Source organism: Aphelocoma coerulescens (genome assembly GCF_041296385.1).
Source record: "Aphelocoma coerulescens isolate FSJ_1873_10779 chromosome Z unlocalized genomic scaffold, UR_Acoe_1.0 ChrZ, whole genome shotgun sequence".
NCBI lineage: Eukaryota > Metazoa > Chordata > Aves > Passeriformes > Corvidae > Aphelocoma > Aphelocoma coerulescens.
In genome coordinates this window covers 12099199-12111468 of record NW_027184085.1, presented here as the reverse complement: position 1 = coordinate 12111468, position 12270 = coordinate 12099199, and the positions used below count along the sequence as shown (strand labels likewise).

The 12270-nt window shown below is 34.9% G+C and overlaps 1 protein-coding gene across 1 annotated transcript in view; it reads left to right on the top strand.

Moving 5' to 3' along the window:
- PRLR (prolactin receptor) overlaps nucleotides 1–12270 on the top strand; it is a 162170-nt gene that overhangs the window by 10263 nt on the left and 139637 nt on the right. The window contains exons 3-5 of the mRNA XM_069002067.1: nucleotides 10144–10234; nucleotides 10495–10556; nucleotides 12111–12195. The gene's annotated coding sequence lies outside the window, so the exon portion shown is untranslated. The remainder of the gene's footprint in view (nucleotides 1–10143; nucleotides 10235–10494; nucleotides 10557–12110; nucleotides 12196–12270) is intronic.

Sequence of the window (12270 nt, the reverse complement as noted above, 5' to 3'; positions counted from 1 at the left end):
TTAGTGTGTTTTCAGTATGCAGGTGTGGTTCAGCCATGGTTTATGATGCCATAAATTGTAATGTGGATTTTAACAAGCAGAAAAAACCCGCATGTTTTGCAATGTGATAAACTACAGGAAATTCAGGACAAATAATGGAATAAATGATGTAATTACTAAATAATGGAGATGTCAAATCTGTGTAAGGAGTTCGTTAACTGCAATTACAGTTTGGCTTAGCAACAGATATTTGGAAGTATTTATTTAAAGGAGGAAACTGTTTGGAGTTGAGGGACATTTTGGTTTTAATCCAAGTCCAGTCATAATCAGTAAAATACATATGATAGAGACATAAGATGAATGATAATGCTTAGCAGAAATTCTTAGAGAATTCCATTAATCTATTGAGAGTTCACTTGTCCACTCACTGTGTAATGGTCTGGGCTGAGGTACAGTGGCCATAACCTTTAAGCAGACCATTTAGAAATTTATGCTGACTTGTACTGGTGATCCATATTTTACTTTTTTGAAAATTAATCCTATCACAAGACATTGCTGCTTCCCAGTTACCCTGGTGAGAAAGTTACAGTTGTCCTCTTCATCCACAATGAGATGTTGACCCTGTCTGGCTCCTGTCTTGTCACCATTTGGAATTTGGGTTATTTTCGTGTAGTTGAAGGACTTGTCTCCGTTTCTAAGCTCATTGTCAGAGTTGAAGCATAAAGCATTAAAAGGGAGAAATGGGGAGAGAGAGAGAGAGAGAGCAAAAATCTAAATTATTTAATTTTTTCTTTTGCATGCATTGTCCTTGTATGGATCAAGAAGTTCTTAAGACAACCATAGATACTACACCATATTATTCCTTTTGCAAGCCTTATTTACCCTTATGTTTTAGATAATCGGGTGTAGTGTATATTCCACATACATTCTGTTTACATTCTTAATGCTGTAATTGTAGTTCTCTGGAATAGTATTCAGAAATAAATGAAGTACTAATTCAAGCCCTGTGGTGTGAAAGTGCAAAATTGCTAAAAATAAAAATAGTAGAAAACCCACTGTCCTTCCTACAGAAGCTCCATTTCAGGCCCTAGCTGAATCTTAGTAGTATTTCCCCAGCCTCTGCTTCTCTTATGATCCTGACTTCCTCATCATCAACTGATGTTACTATAATTTTTACTGATGTAAGTACTCAGGAAGCATACTAGCTTTATTTCTACAAGATTTATTCTTGTTTTCTCTTAGGCAAAGCCTGCTTATTGTTTGCATTTCTTCCTGCTATCCCTCATCTTTGTAAATTGTCTATTTTCTCACTGAAGAGAGGATTTTTTTCCACTTTACTCAGTTGAGATTCCATTTCTTTTCTTCTGTATTTAATGTTTCTGAAATACTAGAAGACCAAAAATTCTTATATATCTTAATCGGTCTGTAAAAGTCACTTATTTTCCACAAGGGCTCCATATTAGAGGCACCTGGATATGGCACTTGGGGTGATAATGGCGGTACTCTGTTAACAGTTGGACTGAATAATCTTGAAAGTCTCTTCCAACCCTGAGGTTTCTGTGATTCTGTGATGTTAGAATGAGTTTTACATCAGATCTTGGCAATGTAAGTCCTAATCTGAATATATAGGATACCTCCACAAAAGAAAGAAGGCAATGTGTGAGTTTAGGAGAAATAATTTTACCCTACAATTACAGACAGTAGCAAATCCTATCAGCAGCTTTTTAGCAATCTGCTGATCTACGGTAGTAGGAAAAAAAATACTTACAGGGAAAATATTATGTGTAAAGTGTAACTGGTGATCAAAGAAGTTGAGCTTAAGGCTCTAAAATGCCATGCTTACAATTTTGTATTTTCATAACTTAAAAATGCAGGTATATCGCAGTTACAATTTTGTTAAGGTAAACAGAAATTTGCTAGCAAGTGGCTTAGTGGACCTGGATTTATCACGGTGTTCTCAAAAACGACCAATGTATGATAAGCACGTTCATTATGTAATATGAAACACATGCATTCTGTATTGCTGGCACGCTGAAAGCTTGGAAACATTTCAACAGCTTCAAGGCAGCAAGTATGTAAAGCAGTAAGATAAAATCATTGATAATCAAGTTCTAGACAGAGATTACACCACCACTAATGAAGCAATTCTCATTAAAGCAGTTTTTCTGGATAGGACGTGCCTCACAGAATAGGAATGCCTCTTTCCCAGAGAATGTAAGCAGTGACTAGTAACCCTGAATGTGAGCAAATTGGAGGAAGAGGTTCTGATTAATTCTCTTTGGGGAAAAAAAATCACCATTTTCACTACAATCTTAGGTGTGAAACTGTGTGAAAAAAACCCAGAAGAATAATAAAATAGATGAAAAACAGGCCCTTTAGTTCAGAGTCCATTCATAAGCAATAAGAAAATAAAGTGTATTGAGAGAGAAAAGAGAATTAAAGGAAGTGAGGTCTATTTGTTTAGCTAGAGAACGTTGATATATTTCCTTGCTCAGTCCTTAAACTGACACTAACCTAAAAATCTAAGAAAGACTTCATGATGAGGTATTTTAATGGAAAAATGACCGTATTTGCTATACCTATATCCCAGTCACACAGACTTAGAGGCTTAAAGTGACCATGTTTTTCGTGCCCCAGTAAGATACCTGTTTATACTGTTACGGCTTCTGCGCAGAACAGATATATAGTAATTGATTGTTGAGATACAGTGTAATCTACTTAAAGTATTTCTATTTTCTTCTAATATTTTGGCTAGAGTACTGTAACACTGAATATGAAGATTTGCTTTCAGTCAAGTTGTAAACTTGGGAAATTTTTTTCATATATGTGAACAGTTTTATTTTTGTTCTTATACAATTTATTTTTTTTTTATTAAAATTTAAAATCAAGTATAATATGAAATTCTGACTTTTTGAATTGTGGGGTTTTTTTCCCCTAATTCAGGAGATTGTTTGTTATTTAATCCATTTCATGCTCAGTTTTTAAAGAAAAGAAAATCAAATGGTATGACACAAAACAGTAGTCCTTGCAACAAAATGCCAGCTGTTAAATCATTAGGAACTAGTCTGACTTGACATTATGATCAATATGCTGGATCTCATTTGTGACAGGTGTGGTCTTTTTGTGGTTTGCATAGGAGATTATATGTTTAAATGAAGTAGAAAATTATACATTGTAATTTATAGTTATTGCTAGTAATTACTGTTTATTGCATTGCTGTGACTCAGAAATCTATTTATGATAGGAGTTAAATACAGAAGATGCTGATGCCTGAGAACATGTGTGAGGTGAAGGTCAAACCATATTTTCTAATTTGTTGTTTCTTTTTTAGTTTAGCATTAGACTTTAAACATGTTTTATCTGTAGCAGCTCACCAGTTGATGTAACTTGGGATTAATTCTCAGTGTGCTATGCACAGTTGGATACTGAACTATCCATTCATTTTATTGTCCCTACAAAAATAGGGTGCAGTCTATCTTTTAGCTGAGGGACAATCTCTGAAATCACAACAGCTTAAACTAGCACTTGTAGCAGACGAAGACCATATATTTGTTGTTGCCTAAACTGTGCAGCTTTGGTGGTCTTGCCAAGCAGCCTTTTCATTGGTCTAAAGCCTAGTTTGTTTGTTACAATTTCCTAGAACCATAGAACGGTTTGGGTTGGAAGGGACCTTAAAGACCATCTAGTTGCAGCCACCTGCAATTGAATTTTTACGTCATTCGAAGTGGATATGGTGTTACCATCTTTTAAAGCTGTATTCTTTCATTTTAAGTTAGACTGTAAGATGTTTTCATAAAAGAAGTTAAGCTATAAGAGAATCATCAGTCTAGTTCTCTCCTGTTACTTTTTGTGTATTATATATTTCTCACTTGGATCCTATTTTGGTCAGTCTAAAAGAGTATTTTTACCTTATACAGCCTTTAAAATTTTACCTGTGCTTTTGCTGTTAAGTTACTTTTTAAATATGTCTTAGTTTCTTAATTTCCTTTGAATGTTTTCAGACGAAGTGCTAAATTAAATATTATTATGAATAGATATGGTTTTATATATTTTTGGTGTGTTTTTTCTTGGTTGCTTTTTGTTTGCTTTTCTGAAATGGAAAGTTCGTGAATTCTCCATTTTTTTTCAAGAGTATGAGCTTTTTTGCACACATACCATTAAATTTTGGAAGCAGATGATGTGATTATAAAGGCAAATGCATGTTTACGTCATGGTGGGATTTTTTTAACATTGGTAGATCACATGTGTAAATGTTTTCAGTATTTCAGAATAAATCTCAGTGAATATATCTATTTTTATGTATATATGTATCTGTGTCTATGTAAGCATATATAACTCGTGTAAACATACATAGTATTACACATTTTATGTGAAGCTGTCTCTTTATAAATCTGTAGCTTAGTGTTGTGAGAAAATGCTCACCATTGACAATTTGCTGTCACAAATGAGTATTTTATGTCACTCAAAGAATCGCCAGCAAATCGCCTGGTGTCCCAAGCAGATTTAATATTTAAGTGAAAGTGTAACAAAGTTCGTTGGCAAGGTTCATTCTACTTACTCGATGATTAAAGCACACACAGGAAAAATTGAACTAGAACCTAAAATCAATCAACCTAAAACTAACCAAAAATCATCTACATGTAAGCTGGGAATGGAAAAAGGGATAGGAAAAGATTGAGGATAAAAATGAGTAAGGGAGACACTCCTATAGACTCACAAGATTTTGACTAAACCACTTGGCCCAGACTTGACCAATGGTTTAGGCCTAAAGGTTTTAACAGCACTTAAACCTAACAGCACACTTACTAGATATTTAAACAATCTGTCAAAAGATTCTATAGAATTTACTGTAAGCATAACAATAATTCACCTCAGATCTAACTTACAAATCTAAATTACTTAACAATCTAAGAGAGCAACATTCATAGTACCTCTGCTTTAGCTTATTCCCACTTGCACACACGCAGACCTGAAGGTGTATGTACAAGGTAATCACTTGCGAAAAACTTCCCTCAAGGTCAGGGAAATACTCACATTGGGTACTTTTGCATCTTCTCAAGAGGTGAAGGGCTGGGCCTTGAGGAGTGGGGGTATCAGCCCAGGATCCATTGTCATTGTTTACTGGTCCTCCGAGTACAGCAAACTTGCTGAGAGGTGCTCCACTCAGAGGAAGATGCGATAGCAGACCACTGCAGGCCAGGAGAGCTGAGAATCATTTATGAGGTTGCAAAAGATCTAAGATCATCAAGTTCAACCTCTGACTGATCACGACCTTGTCTACTAGACCATGGCACTGAGTGCCATGTCCAGTTGTTTCTTGAACAGCTTCAGGGATAGTGACTCCACTACCTCCCTGGACAGTTCAATCTAATGAATTCCAGTCAAACAATCCATTCTGAGAAGAAATTCCTTCTGAAAGAAAGGGTATGCTTAGGACCACTGTATCTACGGTCACAAAAGAATTGGCTTAAGTCCTAATAATCTTCCATCTTGGCCACAATTCAGGTTAGTAACTTCAGTGACAAAAACGTTTTTTGACTTAAGTTGTTATTCAGGCAAGAAAAATAAGTTTCTAAAGTGGTTTGTGCTAGACAGCACAAGTTACTGGGAGCAGACAGTATTTCTAATAAGCTCAAGAGCTTAGTCCAGGTGCTGTTTGTCAAGGCTGAGACCTAATGAGCATTTCTGAGATCACAGTGCAGCCCAGGGGGCAGGGAGGGGGGAGAATGCACCATCACGCTTATTCAATGTTTTTTGCTTCCTGCATAAGACATCCTTAAAAAGATACATTTAAAGAAATGAAAATGGGAATGACATGCAACTTGCAATTACTTTTCTTGGCCCTGGGAGAAAATCTTTAACTTCATTTTAGCAGTAGTCACTGTCAAAAGAGGAAAGAACAATAATATTGGAAAGGGAAAATTAATTTTGAACTGGCATAAGAATCTGCTTATTTTCCAACTAGTTCAGAGTTTTTTTAATAATACTCTATTGATGTTGGGAAAGAAATAATGGCTTCTACTGTCTTCTAAATATTTTAAGCTATTAAGCTGGTACGAGAAAGACTTGGTACTGTGTAATTTAACTGTGTATGAGGAGAACAACCTGCTCTAAGAGATTATGTGCTGTCTATTAATTACTTCTTCCTAAAGTGAGGTATATGATTTTTAAATCAAGGGAAAACTTGATGCAGACACAGCCATAAAAAGTGATGATTTTCTAAATTAATAGTGAATAGTATACCTGTAAGACTACTGGGTTAGCCTCTGAGGAACATGAAAAGCAGTAGTAGTATGTCTTAAACACTGAGTAAAATGTATTTCCTGCCCTCCATGCACACCCTCCCCCAATCACTGGAAGTAATATTCCTGTCAGACAAACACAGCCATGCAGTCTAGAATGACTAGATAAATAATTGGATACAGAAATACAAGTCAATACAATGAGTTTCTATTGACTCCCTTTACTCCTTATTCGCATGAACAAAGTAGATGGTGATTTTGTATTCTAATGGTCAGATCTAAATGGCTTTGAGTGATGTTTTATTTATAGAGCACTTGGTTGCCTATAAGGTGAGTTAAAGTGCAAATCGTGATCAGGATTAAGACTGACTTTTTCATAGCTGGTTAAATAGCATCAGTAGCCAGGTCTGGCATGAATAAAGTATAGACTGGTAAGAGGAGTTTTGCTGCTGTACCTCAGACTGTCCCCCATATGTGATGAGTCAGAATTTGTTCTTAGAATCTGAAGAAGTTATGTTTGTAATTCTGGAGTCAAAAACAAGTTGGAGAGCATCATGACAACAATCTCAATCCATGAAGTATTTGGTCTTGATTTTGAACAGATGTATCAATATGTGAGTGGACCATGTTCTAGGCAGCTGCCTCTTAAGACTTAGGAGCATTTTTGGAGTATGATCTATATGATGAACACTGAAAGCTGAAGCAGTGTATGTAAAATCAACAGTGATTTTGGTATATGTGATGCACTTTTTATGTTACATATGAGGTTTACTTTCTATAACCATAGCTTTTTTCCTAAATTAGTCACTTTCTTTTTGCTTTATTTAATTCTACTTGCAGTAACAACAGAACCAAATATGGAACATGAAACAATTGTATCATTTAACTAATCCTCTCCAGCAATATTAATACAAGTATTATTGATACATTAATCACATCAATAGTGATCTGTAGATAATGCCAATTGCTCTCCAGACATTACTTGGGCTAAGGCTTTGTGGCAGTTAATATTAGAACTAAGTCATGTTAATTTAAATCCTCAATTGCATTTAATTATAGATTTGTTTGTGAAAAAAACAGCTGCACCTTTTCCTCATCACTGTTAGTCTGCCAATTGAAATATGCAGGAGAAGTTTTCTGCACTGGGCAGAGTTATCAAAAGTTTTACACATGTAATCACACAATCTTTGATTATTTGTTGGCCACTGAATTATCTTCTCCGATCTTTGAGACAGTAGTGAGAAAAACTATGTATCTCTATCTTTGCAGATAGTATTATTTGCATTCATAATTATCACAATAGGTAAATAGTTTGTGGGTGAATTACAGATCCATCATCATTACAATTCCAAGATTGTATGATTGGGATAGAAATTTGGCTGCTAGCCATCACAATGACATGGCTTAACTAATGTGATCAGTCTTGAAGCAGATTGAATTAGAATTTTCTTTCCTCAGGGAACAAAAGTCCCAAGGTATGTTCTAGCCAGCTGATATGATAAATTACTAATTTTTTTTTGTTCCAACCAGGGATGGCAAATATGCAATTTTGTACCTTTCACAGAAAGAGATCTAAGGAGCAGCTTGTTCATTTTTTCCTTCTTTGGTTTTTTTCCATTAATGTATCTTCTCCAAGACAGTGAGTGCTAATTCCAGTAAAATGATCCTGATGAAAGGGAAGCCAACTCTTCTGGAAGTGCAGTTTTGTTGAGTTGAACTTTGCTACAAACCTTTGCAAAATTCAGGTCTGCTGAAAACTGAACTGAACCTCTTCTTACTGCTAAATAAAGAAGAAATAATATGAAAAGGACTTGTACTGCAAGAGTATAGTATATGTATTGCATATATGAAATAGACGATGGGGGAGGTATCCTGCCACTTTATATTAAAAAAGTAAAAGTTAAGCCACTTTCCATTAAAAGCATAGCATTTCTGTCTCAAAAACAGGTTCCATGTAATGGAGATGATGAGTTTAAGAATGAAGTGAATGGGGAGCATAGGGTTGGGAGCCATGCATGGGACAAGAAACAGCAAGGAAGCTACGGCATGATAGACAGTCACTTGGTTTAAGGGGATGGCAGTACTGACAGAATTTGGAAGAATGTAGGTTTCTAGTCAGAGTGAAAGGAATAGACAACAATAACTGAGGTGTGATGACAGAAAGGAATGTAAGAGACAGATTTGTATTATTGTGGAGATTGAAATAGAACAGCCTAGGCAAAGCAAACTTGAAAATAATGCTTCCTTATGATACTTATTGTGATTAACTTGTGCAAGTAACCAGAGTTTCTTTTTCTTAACTATCATTAAAATTTAATTTTTTCCTCATGTTGAGAATCCTGTATTTCTTACTACATCATATTCTTTATCACCATGTATCTTGCCTTTAGGCCCACCCAGCATCTTATGGATGAGATGGCTACTGATTGGTTGTAAATATATTTATCCCTCTGCTTAGGAAAGGATGAGTCTCTTTCAGAAGACTGACATAGGAAAAAATACATTGTTGGAAGATATATTAGCTCACATCTTTCTGGTTCTATCACTATTTTACAGACAGTAAGAAGATCAAGATTGCAAAAAATCAGTCGGTACACAGCAAAATAGAAAAAACTGTTTGTGGATTGGTTGTTTTGGGGTTTTTTTAGTCATTCGTATGGGCTTCTATTTTTCATTAGGAGATCTTTAACATAACTTCTGGTCATTTAACACTACATTCCTGTTCTTTCTAAAAATTGAGTACTGTGTAATTAATAACTTCAATATAACCTATTTGGCTTTTAAGTTAGCAGCACTGAAATTACTAGAAGAAATTTTCTGGCATGGAGTTCATTGTGTTATTTAATTCTGAAAGTGAAAAAAAGATACAAAATGTTTAATACTGTTTAAACTTCCTCTTTTCTTAAAAGGAAAATGTAATAGATCTTCTGCCCTATGTTGAAATATATTCACTGTATAAACAATATTTTCTTTTAAAAACAGCTATAGAAGAGTCTCTAACTCTTCAGCAATGGAATATGCCATTTAAAATTTGTAAAATTTTAGCAGCCTTCTCAATGCAAATAGAGAAATGAAGTCTACACAAAGTCTTAGTTTGTTTTGTTTTAATCAGTTGCTAGCATTGAGTTTGTAATATTCTCTGAAATGATTAATTTTATCAACCAGAGACAATCACTTGATCTGTCACATTTTACAGACTGTCAGACTTTGTGTAGATTATATTTCTCCATCTGCATCTAGAAGGATGATGAAATTTGAAAAGTTCTAAGTGGCATATACCTTTGATGAAGAGTTTGAGACTCTGCTAGGACTGTTTTTAAAACAAAACCGGTTTTATAAAGCTTACTCTACTGGGAGAAAGGTGAGTCAAAAATATCATTGTATGTCCATGCTTCCTTGTATGACGTACTGACCACAAAATCAACTTCATTCCTTTGTTGAAAAGGGGCAAATTATGCCATGCCTTTCTAACTCTGCAATCCAAAAAATATTCTCTTGTAGGAAAAGTATAAACAACAAATACATAGACAAGCAGGTAGTTAAACATGAATTACTACTGTAAAACAGTTAAGATTAGTGCAGATTTCCTGTATGTCTTCAAGTAGGTGCTGTAATGAACAGTAATTATAATAGAAAAATTGAAATTGGAACTGCAGTGATTGAAAACTTTTATGACAGATACATGGAAATGCTGGCAATTTAGGTTGTTTTGGTTTGCTATTTTGTCTGATAATTACCTCAGCACACTTGAAAAGGCATCGTTAAGTATGACAAAAAGAAAAATCTGTCGTCATCGCATTAAAGATTACATTCTCTAATGCTGAAAGCTACATTGCTTTTTAGGAAACAGAAAATTTTATGTCTGATTTTAGTGTCTGTGTCTAGTGGTCCCTTTTTAACCTGTGCTTAACTTTCCTTTCAGGAAAAGGAGCCTGAAAGAATACAGAGATTTTGAAACAAGAATTGTGAAACAAATCCTTCTCCTGCCCAGGCCCCCAGCTGTGCTACATGATGTAAGTTATTTAAACATTTTGTCTCTGTTTTTTTCCTTTGTAGACAATGAAAAGATATGATTTTCTGTATATTTAATAATGCTTTGTTTTGATTAAATTCTTTAAAAATCATGGCAAAAATTTTAATTTAATTTTAAAATTGAAGTTAATTTATTGAAAGTAGATTGGATTAATTGAAGTAGACATAAAAGATGTTAAAAGACATAAAAGATGTTTTGAAAAAAAATATAAATTGAAGCCTTACTTCATTACTTTTTCAGCTAAAACTGTTAATTAGACTTGTAATACTTTCACAAATTACTCCAGCTGACCTAACCCTGAGGTATGTGAGACTGCTTATTACTACTTTCTTTGCATTGTTACTGTGTGCTTTTACAATGTTTTGAGCATTTAGAAAGTAAATTTTCTTACTGGCTGAAGTTCTATAATCTTGTTGTGTGGTTTAAATAATTTAATTCTTTTGTAGCTGTTAAAATAATATTTCAGTGTTTCAGTCCAAATGGTCTGGAAGGATCTATTCACTAGTGTATCCAGGAAAAGAAGTGATCTCATAGGAAAGAGATCAACAAATTCTGATATATAAGTTATAGAGAATATGGGGAGATAGCAGAGAACTTAAAAGAAAAGAAATATTTAATTCTCTGTATGAATCAGAAAGGTCTGACAAGTTTCAGTTCAGTATCCGTGTTAACACAGTATTAGCACACAATCTGTCTTGCAAATCTTTCAACTTATCTGTGCTACAGTATGATTAACATACATCCATAGTAACTTAAGGATATAGGTAATAAAATTTTAGAGGAGTTTCTTGGCTACCTAGATTGGTAGAACCCACTCTGCAAAAGTGAAGAAATAAGTAAGTTGTTTAAGAACAAGAAGTGGGAACTTGGAATCCTGAGTAGCCTGTATTTGAAGGAAATGTTCATAGTTCTAATGATTCCCAGTTAACTGACAAGCCGTGTTACCTCCGTATGTCCTAGAAAAGCCATTCACTGAAGTCCTCACTGTAATTATCACAGTGGGGAAACTGCAACACGCGTATCAGTCAACGAGGCCTGTGGAAAAGGAATACATATGGACTGATTCCTGATAGTGTTTCAGAGATGTTTATTTTTCCAGCCGCATGGCCGGGATCTGCCGTGGAACTGAGGCAATCACGGAACCCGAGGGTCCTTGCCCACGCAGGGGAACACAAAACAACCAATGGGGAACGAGGCTGACCAGGGGCAGGGAAACCCCGTGTGTCCGTGCCCTCAGGGCCCCTCTCCCAGGGCTACATGGCAAGGGGAGGAGGGCCCCAGCATGTAATAAAATATCAATTGTGATCAATATGTTATTCATTTGGAACCTGATTATTAGTGTAGCTTTGGTTGTTTTCCATACATTAGTACAAATATATTTTAACATAATTTCTATCTTCATTCTTACATGACTTGTAGGAACATAAGGACTCAGGGTTCCTCTACAGTGGGTGTAAGCATGAGCTACCATGTGAGAATCTTGGTTTTAGTCATGAACTAACCTTGAGTGTGCTTGTGTTCTTTTTGATCAGTGTCTTTTCCTATTTCTTATTCCTTCTTCTGTTGCAGAAAGCCTTATATCCTTTTAACTTTGATTTTATCTTGCCCAGTATTCCTCCAAAAGGAATGAACTTGAAATCTTTGTTGTTTATTCACTAGTAATTCTTTTAAAAGAATTTTAAGTTTAGATTTGTCATATCAGTCATTATTGTTTTTTAAGTATTTGTAGTTATTTCTTTCTGTGTTTTGCAGCTGAAAAGGTACTTACAAAAATTAAGTAATTAATTAAATTTTAAGGTAGTTGTGAAAATTAGCTTCCTTTCCTAACTACAGTCCTATTCTTTTCTTTTATACAGACATAAAATACATGATGTCAGCACAACCGTGTTTGCAACTGTCACTTGTTTCAAAGTTGCTAAGAATTGATGCTGGGTGTTTGCTGTAAGTACTTTGTCTAATAACATCAGCTGTCCTTCTAAATGTGGTTGTATTTCTTGTAAAAGTCTAACTCCTAGA